The 14,808-nt window shown below is 44.5% G+C and overlaps 1 protein-coding gene and 1 pseudogene across 31 annotated transcripts in view; both read left to right on the forward strand.

Annotated features, from left to right (window-relative positions):
- The window catches only part of ZMIZ1 (zinc finger MIZ-type containing 1), a 504,711-nt gene that overhangs the window by 76,020 nt on the left and 413,883 nt on the right, over positions 1 to 14,808 (forward strand). For 18 of the 31 annotated variants that reach the window (XM_038410178.2, XM_038410173.2, XM_043518797.1 and 15 more), the window contains exon 2: positions 653 to 776. The exons of the other annotated variants lie outside the window; for them this stretch is intronic. The gene's annotated coding sequence lies outside the window, so the exon portion shown is untranslated. The remainder of the gene's footprint in view (positions 1 to 652; positions 777 to 14,808) is intronic. 31 annotated transcript variants of the gene reach the window in all.
- LOC119859579 lies at positions 11,341 to 11,472 on the forward strand (annotated as a pseudogene).

A 14,808-nucleotide genomic window follows, 5' to 3' on the forward strand; every position in this document is an offset into this window, starting at 1 on the left:
GAGTTCCTGGGTGTTGGTATACATTGGAATGAAAATAAAAATATTTATAATTGGTGCAGTGGTTATTCAGATGCATCACGTGTTGCTATTAATGTTCTTTGATAGGATGAGCACACAAGCATTTGTATGTGTGATTTTAAAAGTCTGTGTGTGTGTGTGCATGCACGTGTGTGAACATTTGGGTGTGTGACTTTAAAATCCGCTACTGTTGTTTTGCCAGTAAAAGTAGCTAATGTGAATGTTTTACAGAAATGGGCCTGAACGTAACTGAGGCAAATTCATTTGAATGAATACTCGTATATTTTGGCATCTCCCTTGCAATTATCCTGTTGTAGGTTATTTTAGGATCACTATCTTGCTCTTTAGAACACAACACCACCACCCCCTTGCCCCTGCAAACGTTTGGTTTGGATAAGATATCTGACAATTCAGATCAATCCATGCTCTTTTTTTTATTAGCAGTTGACTTGGCCTACGCATTCTGGACCTTGGCATGGCAAGCAAATCAGTACAGCCACAGATGGCTATTTTGGGGCTGGAGAAATGAGGAGGGACTATAGCTATGCTGAGGAGGAGTTGTAATCTGCTGCACCTTCAAAGGATGAGAGAGCTGATATTTACCTTCCCCTTTTCTGTTTTTTCTCTCTCTTAGGAAATACTGTGTGTTACAGACAGAGACATCAATCCCAGCTCACTCCCCCCCTTTCTTTTTCTTGCCTGAATTAGATGCTCCAGGAATGTGCTAATTGGCGGCGGCCTCTTCAGAGAGGTAAAAGGTAATTATCTGCCTGCTTTAGGTGTCTTGCCTGTTAAACCTCTTTTGGAGCAGGTGGGAAAGGAGGGTAAGGTTAGAATAAGCTTGTCAATGTGGAATTTTTATTTTCTTAGATCATCTCCAAGTTGATGAGGATGGTTTTCCATCCTCTTCAGTGTACTCATGCGAAGAGAGGCTTCTGTGTATGTTCATTCATGCATACAGTCCTGTCCTGTGCCTATTTCTACGTGTAGGACAGAGAGTCCGTTTTGAGCAACCGGAGGAAAAGGTTTGCTTAAAATGTTAGTAGAAACATGTTTTTTTTTTTAAAAGATGATCAGTGCATTGGAGGAATGATGACTTCTCTGCATTAGCGTATCTCCTTGGCCCCCGCCCTCCACCCCAGGTCCTCTTTGGTCATTTATAATCTCTTGTTCCATCATCCATAATGTCTCCAGGGGAGAAAGGTCTCCCATTGGGCAAAATACTGGTTCAGGTAAAATCACCTACATTTGAATCACATCTTTCCTTGAGATTTGGAAAAGATTGGGTAATAAGTGTAATACCTAGATCAGGGGTGGGCAAACTTTTTGGCCCGAGGGCCACATCTGGGTGGGGAAATAGCTTGCAGGGCTGGGGCAGGCGGTTGGGGTGTGGGGACGGAGTGTGGGAGGGGTGCAATGTGCAGGAAGGGGCTCAGGGCAAGGGGTTGGGGCAGAGGAGGGGTGTTGGGTGTATGAGGGGGCTCAAGGAAAGGGGGTTGGGGTGCAGGAGGGGTGCAGGATGTGGCAGGGGGCTCAGGGCAGAGAGTTGGGGTGCAGGAGGGGTTCGGGATGTAGCAGGAGGCTCAGGGCAGGGAGTTGAGGTGCAGGGTGCAGGAGGGGTTCAGGCTATGGCCCAACACTGCTTACCTAGAGTGGCTCCAGGGTGGCAGCGGCCTGCACCGGGGCCAGGGAAGTCTCCATGCATGCCTGTCCGAGCCCCAGCCCGTGGTGTGTCACGCCATGCCACTCTTGGAAGCAGCTGGCACCATGTCCCTGTGCATCCCCTGGGAGTTGCGGGGGTGCAGAGGGCTCCATGTGTTTCCCTCGCCTGTGGGTACCTCCCCTGAAGCTCCATTGGCCACGGCAACCCATTCCTGGCCAATGGGAGCTTTCAGAGAGGTACCCACAGGCAAGAGCAGCATGCGCACCCCCACCCCCAGGGGCTGCAGGGACATGGTGTGTCCGCTTCCCGGAGCGGTGCGGTGCCACGGGGGTGGCAATCCCATGGGCCAGATCCAAAGCCCTGAGGGGCTGGATCTGGCCCGCAGGCCGTAGTTTGCCCACCCCTGACCTAGATCTTACATAGCAATTTTTTTCAGTAGATGTCAAAGCGCTTTACAAAGGGCATCAGTATCATTATCCTTTTTTTACATATGAGGAAAGTGAGGCATGGGTGGATCTGACTTGCCAAGGGTCACCCAGGAGACTGGTGGCAGAGTCAACAATTGAACCCGGGTTTCCTGAGTCCAAATCCAGTGCCCTATCTACTAGGCTATGCTTCCTTCCAATTGAACTTTGTTTTTCATGTATTTAAATGCTTTTAGTTCCAGGCAGAAGTGCCAGAATATGGTATGTGTGAACCTCTATGTAATAAATTCTGTGGCCATAAATGGTGGTGTGACCTCATGTAATCCTCACCTATCTTTCCACTTCTTGGAATATGGTTTATATGGAATATGGTTTATATTCCATGTCCACAATGCCCTGCAAGTTAATGGTTGCAAAACAGTTTCTATCCTTACAAGCATTTAGATGAACCTATTTTAGAACGTTTTTAAATGTTACTTCCCTGAGACTTTCAGGGGACGCTAAGGGAGTTAAGTGCCCAAGCTCCATTGACAGCCAAGTTGATTTGAACACCTAATTCCTTTAGGCTCCTTTGGCAGCCCATTGTTAAGTCTTTAGCTCTCTGTATCCTATGATAACTGATTCCTAAATGAATCATTAGCCCTGTGATTCAGGGACATCCATGGACAACAGTCCCATAGACTATGTTTGGTGCAAAATGTAAAACCTCAGACGAAGTGCAGATACCACAGGGTATAACTTGCTGACCGAATAACAAACTGCAGGTAGGCAAATCTGCCTGGAGCAACTCTGTCCCACGCTTGCCACCGTGCTGCTGACGGTGGGGAAAAAAGCAAATCCTTTATTAGAAGGGCCCCTATTGGGTGACTGATTACCTTTTGAAACAAAGCAATGGACCTTTCGGGTTGCTTTTCTGGGGAGCTTCAATTGATACTAAGAGACAAGCAGAAACATACAGACCAGTTGAAGCATTCTAATGGAGTCTCCTGGAATTTCCCTCGGGCTCCTTCTAGGTAATTACCTGTCTATCACTTTGTCTCCTATCTTTTAATGAGGGAGGAGTGCCAGACTCCCAGACCACTAATCCTTATTACTGTAGAAAGGTAAGTTTCACTCCTCAGTTTCTCACCTTTGAAAAATGGCACCAGCTACCCAGCTGGCTTGGCTCTCTAAATCATTTAAAAATGGCTGATAACCTTTCTCCATGGCTGCCAGACTAAATCATGGGAATCTCCTGAGTGCTTCAGGCATGTATTCCCTGAATTTGCCATACAGGTAAGAAAGAGGGAGTTGATAGGGAAGGAAGACTAGCAGAAGCCACTTTACAATCCCTAAATTTACTTTCCCCCAGACAGATTCTTTATTAGAGCTGTGGGATATGTTCATTTCAAACCCAGAACTTGGAGTAAATTGACTGAGATTTGCAAGCCTGGTCTGACCTGGAGTTCTGGACCAAAGCCACTGCAAAACCTGGCAGTTCCAGCTGAGCTTGCTTACAGTCTGAAGGTTCTTTTAGAACCCAAAACTTGCAGGAACTGGGTTAATGTAAACCTGTAAACCCAAACCTCACAGGGTTGTAGGTTTTTTTCGGTGGGCCTCTGCTCATTAGCCTTCTGTTTTTTTGTTTGTTTGTTTGTTTGTTTTAATCAATTAGATTTTTTTCCTGGAAACTTTGCATGTATCCTATATTTCCAGTGTCTTCCCGTGGAGGCCCTGCTTCAGGACTATTGCCATTTCTCTTAGGCCAGGGTACTTGGTCTGCGCCTCTGTTACCTCAGCATAGTACTGGGTTTTTCCTTGGATAACCCCTTCTCTTCCTTTTGCTGGCTCGCATTATTGTAACAAGTCAGAGATATTTTCACCCTCTTCAGCTGTTGCTTATGCCAGGAGCTCAGGCATAAGCCCCATGTCCCTATATGCCCCTCTTTTCTTTATTCTTCACCTGACCAACATGCCAGAGGTCTGGGGAGATCATGCTGGTTTTGGATGTTGTCCTTTTCCAACTGCTTCCATGTGTCAGACTCCAAGAAATGTACATTGTTAAGGTCCTTTACAGTGCCTTAGTGCAGCATGTGCTTCTAACTGTCTGCTTATGTATGATATTTAAGCAGCAGAGTCTGCTATCAAATGCTATCACCCAATGTATATCCCTTGGGGTGAAAAGCTTTAGGAGAAGAGGTGGGACATGGTAGTGATATTTGGGAAACAAAGCAAAAGGAAATTTTTCCAAGTTAGTTGGGCTGAAACCTTTTGGAGGGGAGGGGGGAAGGTATTCTTGCTGGACTTTTAAGTATTTTTTGAGGGTAAGCGGGGGAGGAGGGAATGTCTAATTGTTAAGTAGCCAAACATTTGCTTTTTCATTGCTATACGTGGAATTACCTTTTTTGTCCTTTCTTCAATTAAACTTGGGCAAAGATTTTTCTCTCCTAGAAAGTATAAATCATATACAAAGTTGAGATCCTGTTCATAATTGACACACTTAAAATAATGAGAAGAAAAAAGTGCTTTCAAGATTGCAGCAAAGTCATCTCTTTATTTTATTTTTTCCCTCTCTCCCGACCCATCTCCAGAGAAAAGGTGATACAGCTTCTAGCTAACATATTTCAGGTGGGTGACGCTGTGGTATGTTAAGCGGTGTCTATAATAGCTTATCTATCGGTGGTAAGCTTACTCTGTTTGTATTTCTCTTTTCACACATAAATCAAGTTAACAGTTTTCAAGACTTAGAGCAGTATTTCAGCAGGATATTTGCTTAATGTCTTTTTTTTTTTTTTTTTTAAAAGCTTTTAAAGTCAGTTTTGAGTTAGGATTTCTAATACAGAAAACATATCCAGTGTCAAAGCTATCCAGCACCCAGCCAGGAGTCAGACTTCTGAGTCAGAATGAATTAACAGCAAAGCTTGTGTTTCCGGGGGTTCCAGTCTCTGGAGACCTAATCTTCTCACAGGCCTTAAATCCTGATTAAACAGTATATCACCACTGAGCAAAGCACTTAAGTGCATGCTTAACTTTAAGTTATACTATATTTTAAGCACATGCGTGTGCTTTGATGAATAGGGATGAACTTAAGCACATACTTAAATTATTTGCTGAATTGGAGTCTTTCTACACATTGACGCTGTAAATAGTTCAGCAGCACTCCTTGGATGGGAGGAGGAGCACTTCATAGAAGCTTGCATTTTCTCTTTGCCTGAAAAGCTCTCTGTAAGCGCTGAGTTATGCCTGTATTGGAAGGATTAGATTTGTATTGGTAAATGTTAGTAAACGTCAATTTCACTTTCCACACACAAACCAATGAAAAAATATTTCTATCAATAGTAATCAAAATTTACAGATCGTCAAAGTAAAAAAAAATGCTGCCTGAGAATTTTTTTTAACCCTTTAAGGATATTTACTTTGTATATTTTGACATGTTTCAGAGTAGCAGCCGTGTTAGTCTGTATTCGCAAAAAGAAAAGGAGTACTTGTGGCACCTTAGAGATTAACAAATTTATTAAGCATAAGCTTTCGTGAGCTGAGCTGTAGCTCACGAAAGCTTATGCTCTAATAAATTTGTTAGTCTCTAAGGTGCCACAAGTACTCCTTTTCTTTATTTTTGACATGTGATGCTGACCATCTGTGGTTACATTTTAATTTGTAAAAATTAAAGCTTTAACATTTTGAATCTCATCAGTGTCTGCTTTCATTAAATAACCATTGACTGACCTCCTTTCCCATAATTTTGCACAGCTTTGAAAATTAAAATCGGAAAAAACACTTAAAATAAAAATTGATAATGTAAAATTATATTCAAAAAATCAAATTCTGCCAAGTCTTGGTATACCCATAAGACTGGGGTGGGATATGGCCCGCAACCTGTTCTAACCCAGCCCGTGAGCTCCTGCTGGGGAGCGGGGTTGGGGCCGCACCATGCGGCTCGGCTCGGCTCTGGTGCTCCGGCTGGGGCGCTGGGTCTCAGGGGCCGGATCATGCAGCTTGGCCCTGCTCTGGCTGGGGCACTGGGTTGGGGGGCTGCCCACCCCACACAGCTCGGCCCTGCTCTGGCTGGGGCACTGGGTTGGGGGGCTGCTCCAGCCAGGGTGCAGAGTCGGGGCCACACCACATGGTTCCCGGAAGCTGCGCCATGGCCCCGCTCTGGCTCCTAAGTGCTCCAATGGGAGCTGCGTGGGCAGTGCCTTCGGATGGAGCAGCATGCAGAGCTTCCTGGCCACGCCTCCACATTGGAGCCGGAGAAGGGACATGCCACTGCTTACAGGAGACACTTGAGATAAGCGCTGCTCGGAGCCTGCACCCCTGAGCCTCTCCCCATGCCCCAGCCCTGATCCCCCTCTAACTCTCTCAACCCCTCGGTCCCAACCCAGAGCACCCTCCTACACCCCAAACTCCTCATCCCCAGCCCCACCCCAAAACAGAGCTCTCATCCCCTCCCACACCTGCCATACAGTTTCTATTCCCCAATGTGGCACTCGGGCCAAAAGGTTTGCCCCACCCCTGATACAAGAGAAGAGGAGACCCCTCTGTAGTCTGTGGAGTTGGGGACAGGTCAGGTCATAGATATATGAAAGGGAGAAAACTTGGAGTGAAGAGAAGAAAATGAACACAGAATGTGGAGGAAGACAATTTGTCAGATGAGCTAAATTTTTTACTTGCATGACATATGATGGCTGGCCATCAGCATCATAAAATACATAGTACAGAGTTAGTGGAATAGATCTGTGTCTCTTACATTTGTTTTATGAATCTTAACTAAGTAGATTTCGAAATAAAGAAGTAAAAATAACAAATATTTTCAGACTTTACATTTAAAAGGACCTGGTTAGGAATTTTTTGAAAATGCATTTTGTCAGAAAACGGCAGTTCATCAAATCCAAAACTGTTAATGGGAAAGGATAGATTTTGACGAATGTGTTGTTTAGAAGAAACTTGAGGGGAGAAGAGGAATGTTTTGAAATTGTTCTAATGGGCTGTTTTGACAATTTGGATACTTTAAAAAAAATTTAAGATGAAAAATGTTTTTTTTTGTTTGAAATGACTTTGTTTTTGCAATTTAACTAATTACAGTAAAAAAGAAGTCCAAATAATATGAAAACATTTTGAAATTATCCAAATCAATTTTTTCACATTGTTGGTTCTTGAAAATTCTCAAGATTTCAACTTTTTGTCCCATTTAGAATGGGGTGTTTTCCCCATAAATTTTTAAAATTTCCCAGGACAGGAAAAGAGTTTTCCGCAGAGCTATACATTTGAAGTCTTTTCTCTTGTACGTTGTCTTCTCATTAAGAGGATCTGTGACTAATATGCTTTGCGATGACTGCAGCAGAGTTGTGAGAGTGCAACCTAACCTAACAATCTGCAGAAGGGAGTTTTTAAAGTGTGCCTGTGGAACTAATCTGTAATCAGTGACTGGGAGGAAAAGTAAGTGTGTGTGTGTGTGTGTGTGTGTGTGTGTGTGTGTGTGTGAGACAGTTTTTATCATTATTTTTGCCTATGTTCCACATTACTCCTAATGGGAAAGTTTAAGGCCCAATCAGGCTTAATCCCATTTGTGGAAATTAGCAATGAAAAGCGTTTTTTTTTCCCCTCTAGTGCAGAATTGTTCCCTGCTGTTAAGGAAGCTCTGGTGTGTGTACACATTGCTCCATTCTTTGGTTCTGTATGTACGTGTGTGTGAGATTCTTGTACATTTCAATAACTTGCCCATTCACAAATACAAAGTCAAAGGGGAATTGTAATGTATGATTCAAAAATCATAAACTAACCCAATAGGTTGTGTGGTCTTACGGATAAAGTACTGGACTGGGAATTGGGAGGCCAGAGTTCTATTCCCAGCTCAGTTACTAAATTGCTGTGTAATGTTGGGCAAATCACTTGTACTTCTCAGTCCTTCCATTCTCACCCTTTGTCTTGTCTGTTTGGACTATAAGCTTGTTGAGGCAGGGACTGTCTTACTCCTGTTTGGCTGCCAACACTCTGGAGCCCCAATCTTGGAAGAGACCTCTAGGTTGTAATGAAACAAAGTATTAAAAAATCCTGGTCTGTTTGGTGGGGTTAATTACTTACCTGAGTAGTCGTGATCTTTAAAATATTTCATATCTAATGTAGATTTTCGTAATGGAGCAACTGTTTGTGATTACCATGTAAAACTATATCCTACTCCTGATAGCTAAATGATTTGCATGTGTTAATGGTATCTTTTGACCTGCCCTCGCCAGCCTCATCTTTCTTCCCATTCTTTTATTTCTATTCTTGTGGTCAGTATGGAAATTATTCTAAAATGCAGACTATTAAATTGCATTTTCCTGCAGAAGCATTGAAAGTTTTAGGTTACAGCTTCTCTCTCTCTCTCTCCTCCACCTCAGCCCTCCCCCCACCCCAAGGGAAAAAGAAAAAGCATTTTTGTGGCATATTTGAGGGGGAGGGACAGTAAACAGAGAGGTCTGAAAAATAATGTTACTGTGATGTGAATGATCAGGGAATAAAAAGAAAATAATGGAAATATGCAAGCAGTGGCTCACCAGTGACACATTAATAGCATCCTGAAATCAAGTGTTCATTCATTTTTAACCAGAGGTTAATTAATCAGAGAGAGTAGATAAAATCATAAGCTGCTTTTAATGAAGTGAAGCAGTATTATTAGCAGTAAGCAAAATGCAAAATATTTGGTCTCCTCCACATGTGGGTTTGATTGGGCCTGTAGCGAAACACTGGCTTTGGAGACTACTAGCCTCTTTTGTTGCACTCTGAGTTAGGGGTGTGTGTGTTTAGAATGTGTGGCCATGTGCAATTGCTGGGAAATAGGGGACTGGAATTAAATTAAAAAGAGATAAATTGTTCCTCGTACATTTTTCCTGTATGCCAGAGGCCAGTAATTATTGGCCCTGATAATTCAGATATTATTTTGCCTTTGGAGGTAAGTGGGCTTTCACAAAAAAAACTGCACAGCTTCACAAATGAAATTAGAATATGTGAAAGTAAACAATTTGGTATTGCTTAGTTAATGTTGATGTACCCCAAACTGGTGCAACACATGATTGCCTGCATAATCTAGGGGAGTTCACAACCTCTGGGTAGTAATCCACAAGGGAGTTACCAGCTATTTATCTAGACTCAGAGGGTCATGAGTCAGTGTGTGTTTGGCTATTAAACTGAAGTAGATTTGCTTAGTCGCTTCCAAATGATCGTCTGCCATCAGCAGTGCCTCTCAACCATTGGGCTCGTTCCAGTGGTGTCTCCTGAAATGCTGTGGAAACTGTAAGAGAGTGTTCTCGGATATGAATGGCAATGCAAATTACAGTAGGCAAATGGCTGTGAAGCTTTGCCATCTACTGAAAAATCATTTCAGTTATAACAAATGGGAACCTGTCCTCCTTACAAAGGAAAAGTGTATTCTTGGTGGAATTAGCAAATTTACTCTGAGCTATCCTACATTGTTTTAAATGTTTATATTTCAGGCTGGCATAAAAATTGACTGAACAGGCCTTTTAATGCACAACTCATGCTATTCATTTTTTCCTGAGTCGCTTTACGTGCAAAGTTTTGTCGAATAAGTTAATATGCTTGTGTGAACTAGAGAAATGTATCCAATGGATTTGAGCGGCTTGATAGTAAGACATAAGCAAGTAAAAGAAAATTTATTTAAAAGACGAAGCTGCCTACCGTCACTCAAGTATGAATCCCCTAGCAACAAAGGAGAAACTGATGTCCCTAGTGGTTCAAGGGTGTAAGTGATATTGCAGTCTTAAGTGAAAGGTTGAGTCCACTAAACTAAAGAATTCCACTATAGTGAGACACTCTCTCAAAAAGCTAGCTAGAATGGTAGGGGCAAGGCCAGGGAGAGCCTTGAAAGCACAGCTGAACCAGGGATATGAGAAGGTGCTACTCAGGAGAAGCTGGAGTCAGTAACTCAGGAATTGCATTTTGTGTGAGGTTATTCTCTTATGAAGAGAGCATGCTAATGAAGAGAGCATGCTACCCAGCTTGGCAATATTGCAGTCCAACTATTTTGTTCAAAGAAGGTGCCAACTACCTCTGGGGTTTTTACTTTGTATTTCTGCATCTAAACCATCATTTGGTTTTTAAATAATTTTGGCATAAGAATTTCCTTGCTAGCTCTGGAGAAAAAGCTTTAAAAGTAGAACTCAGAACAAAAAATGGTCTGTTTTCCTGTAAAGCAAGAAAAAGTGCATGCAATCTGTTTGGACCGTGTATTCCGTTGATTTAACAGGATAACATTAGATTAGACCAGTGGTTTTCAAACTTCATTGCACTGTGACCCCCTTCTGACAAAAAAAAATTACTTCACAACCCCTGGAGGGGGGATTGAAGCCTGGGGCTGCCAGAGCCCCACTGCCCTGGGTCGGGGGGCCAAAGCCCAAGCCTCATTGTTCTGGGCGGGGGGCCAAAGCTGAAGGTCAAGGGCTTCAGCCCCTAGTAGGGGGCCTGCAGCCTTGGGCTTTGGCTTCAGCCCTGGGCCCCAGCAAATCGAAGTCAGACCTGGCAACCCCGTTCAGAGGGGGTCACGACCCATTTTAGGGTTCTGACGCACAGTTTGAGAACCGGTGGGTTAGACTGAGCTACCTAACATAATCTTAACACCTTCTATAACTCAACTCAAGGCAAAATGTACTTTAGCACGTGCTAAACTGGCTGAATTATAGCCTAGTGAGGATAAAAGCCACTGAACCTATGAAAATAGCATCAGTGGGAAATTGAAGAAGATTGAATGTAAACAAGGGAAGAAGCCTAGAAGTCAGCAACAAATTTGGAACTGGGTCTGATGAAAAAATGTAGGGGAAAATGCTCATGTTTCACAGGCTGAAGGACTAATACATGTCATCTCCTCTAACATGATGCTAGAAAATGATTAATGTTTCAGAATGACGTTTTTCATAGTTGTGGTATCAATGGAATTTAACATCTTGGTCCGTTCAGGTGGGTGCTAGAATTTCTTCTCCTTAGTTGAACTCTGTGAACGAGGTCCCACAACAGGCTTATAAATTAGACTGAGCATGAGAGAGAGCATCTGTGGCTTGAAGGGCAAGGAAACAAGTCATTTAGCCAGGTTTCAGAGTAGCAGCCGTGTTAGTCTGTATTTGCAAAAAGAAAAGGAATACTTGTGGCACCTTAGAGACTAACAGATTTATTTGAGCATAAGCTTTCGTGAGCTACAGCTCACTTCATCGTATGCATTCAGTGAACAGTCATTTAGCATAGTCCTACAAGGTGCCAGCTCTAATTTATTCTTACTGTACAGGAAACTAGAACAATTGAGCTAAGATCAAGTGTAGTATCTGTTCTTATCAGTTTAATATCTGTTATGTCCTTTATTTGAGGACTGCATACTAAATTAAATTTCTAGTATTATCAAGAATTTACGTTTCTTATTTTGTTAATATAAATAATGTGAAATAGGGTGCTCATCCACAAAAAAGGCGAACGAGATGACCCCGGCAACTGGAGGCCCATCTTCCTCTGCTCCACCATCTACAAGCTGTATGCCAGCTGCCGTGCAGCAAGGATCACGGATTGGTTTGTGGGCGGGGGCGCTGTCAGCCTAGCGCAGAAGGCATCATGTCCTGCGAGGGATGTTACGAGCACAACTTCCTTCTTCAGATGGCCATGCAGGCAGCCTGGAAATCCAGGAGGCACAGCGCCCTAGACTGGCCAATGCCTTTGGGTCCATACCCCACCACCACATCTTCACCACCCTGGGAGAGTTTGGGATTCCAGAAACCTTCATCCAGATCCTCCAGGACCGATACAAGGATTGCACCACCAGCACTACGGACAGAGAGATGGACGCCATCCGCATCTGCTGCAGCATGAAACAGGGCTGCCCCCTCAGCCTCATCATCTTCAACCTGGCCATGGAAATGCTTATGCGAGCTGTCTCCGGCGGCTCAGCTGGCTTCGACCTGCACAGCAAGAGAATCAACATCCTGGCCTATGCAGATGATCTGGTCCTGGTTGCCGATAGCTTGGTAAGCCTCCAGTGGATGCTCAACGTTGCCAGCGAAGCCGCCGAGTGGATGGGCCTTTGCTTCAGCCCCAAAAAGTGGGCCTCCCTCCACGTTGAAGGCAGCGCCAGGGCTCTAGTATGGGCGTCAAGGTTCCTGATCCAGAGCAAGCCCATGGCCTTCCTCGAGGCGGGAGAGGTATAGCAACACCTGGGCATACTTACAGGAGTCCATGTCCGACAGACCCCCGAAGACACCATTGCAGAGATCCTGTGGGACACGGCCCAAATTGACTCCCCCCGGCAAAAGATCAACGCCTTCAATACCTTTCTGATCCCCCACATCTCCTTCATCCTCAGGGGATCAGCCATGGCCAAGGTCCCCCTGAACAAGGCTGACAGCACCAACAGGCAGCTGGTGAGGAAATGGCTCTACCTTCCCCAGAGGGCCAGCACCGACATCATCTACATTTCCCACAGGCAGGGCAGTGCCAGTGTACCTTGGATGAGCGACCTGTACGATGTGGCAGTGATCACCCATGCCTTCCACCTACTGACGTGCCTGGACCCGATGGTGAGGAGCATCGCGGAGGAAGCCTTACAGGATGTGGTCAGAAAATGCATCACCAAAGCCACCTCCGAGGAGGATGTCGCCACTTACCTCAGCGGCTCCCTGGAAACTGAATTTGGGAGAGAGGGGGGAGACCTGACCCCTCTCTGGTCCCACACCCGCAACACCTCAAGATGCCTAGAAAAGAGGATCGGCTGCGGCTGGAAGTGGTGCGAGGAGCGCCAGGAGCTGGGAATACTGGTGCCGTGCATAAAGATCCTGGACCACACCATCATCACCCCAACCACCAGAACGATTCTGGAAAGGACCCTGAAAGATGCCATCCGCTGCCACTATGCCGAGAACCTCAAGTGGAAGGGACCAGGGCAAGGTGTTTGAGGTGTCCAGCAAATGGGATGCCAGCAACCACTTCCTCCCCGGGGGCAGCTTCACCAGGTTCACCGACTGGAGGTTCGTCCACTGGGCCCAACTCAGCTGTTCCCCTCAAAGGAGACATCTGCCACGGCAACCGGGACAAGTGTTGTAGGAAGTGCGGCTACGCCAACAAGACCCTGCCCCGTATCCTGTGTGGATGCAAACAGCACTTCGGATCCTGGTGGCACTGCCACAATGCAATCCAGAACTGGCTGGTGAAAGCCATCCCGCCATCCCTGGGGAAGATCACCATCGACTCCGCCATGCCCGGGACAGACAACCGACTGTGACCCAACATTGTCATGACTGACACAGAAAAGAAGAAGAACCTCATGGTAGACGTCACGGTGCCATTTGAGAACAGGTCACTGGCCTTCCATGACGCCCTCACACAGAAGGCGTTAATGTATACCCTGCTGGCCGACGCCCTGAAAGCCCAGGGCTACGAGGTCAAGATCCATGCCCTGGTCGTGGGAGCGCTGGGTGCATGGGACCCCCACAATGAGCTGGTATTGAGAGCATGCGGAGTCTGTCAATACTATGCCCAGCTCATGAGACAGCTAATGTCCGACACCATCAGGTGGTCCAGAGACATCTGCACGGAACACATCACAGGACACCGCCAGTATCAGGTCGAGTAACCGAGAACGCCGACCAGGGAAATAACCCACTTCCTTCCCTGATGAACCGAGAGACGCACCCCACCCATGTATTTATTCTCTACACCAATACTGACTTGGACTCTTAATACATTCCATGGGTGGCGTACCTGAGCCCATTTATCCACTGACGCTTTAAAAACTCCCACACCCCAATCTATGCTGGTTATGTGATATGTATGTACCTCATGAACCTTGTAACTGATAATTGCAATCCCCCATAACCCAAGCCTGACCTCAGATGTACAGTACCTTCCCTCCTGTGTAAATTTGATTTTAAACATTAACTTTAATAAAAATTTTAAATCTGTTCTTATCAGTTTAATATCTGATATGTCCTTTATTTGAGGACTGCATATTAAATTAAATTTCTAGTATTAGCAAAAATTTAAGTTTCTTATTTTGTTAATATAAATACTGTGAAATAGGGTATGCTACATTTGAATTCTTGCTGGTAATGTATTTTCCATGTGTCTGTCTTAAAGGCAATACTGTATACCAGTGACTTGGGAGTGAGCAACTAATATTTCAAACAATATTTTAATCTGAGGTTTGCAATGCATGTCCCCTGCCTGTTTATAAATCTAAATTTTAAAAAGTATAATAATTTCTGTATTGCTAGTTTTACAGATACAAACTAAAGAATAAACATACTGGTTTTTTGGGCCCTTTAGGTGAAATATCGACATTAGGTGGTGACTTAATATTGAATTGTTGCTTATGGTGGCTTTTGAAGCAACACCCAGTACAAAATATCAGTGTTTATAATTTGATTGCCATCCCTTCTGCCTCTACTTGTCCTCAAAATATATATTGGTTGCCTTTTTTTATGAAGCCATGGTTATTTCATTCTTCATTGTCCTATATCGGTTTAGGTCAAGTTCCTCTCTGCCAGCACGTAGATTCAGTGTTCTGTCTCATCTTGAGAAAGTCATCCCCCCTGTATAGCAGGGATTTGCTAGCTCACCAAACTTTTTGCTGTCTCCAGTAGGTGGAGGTAATAATACTACTTGTCACATGACGCACAGGAAAAGAGGGGCCACGTACCAGGAGAGAGCCTTCTACTGGACTCAGAGTAGCAGCCGAGTTAGTCTGTATTCGCA

The sequence above is a fragment of the Dermochelys coriacea genome, chromosome 7 (assembly GCF_009764565.3).
Source record: "Dermochelys coriacea isolate rDerCor1 chromosome 7, rDerCor1.pri.v4, whole genome shotgun sequence".
Classification (NCBI taxonomy): Eukaryota; Metazoa; Chordata; order Testudines; family Dermochelyidae; genus Dermochelys; species Dermochelys coriacea.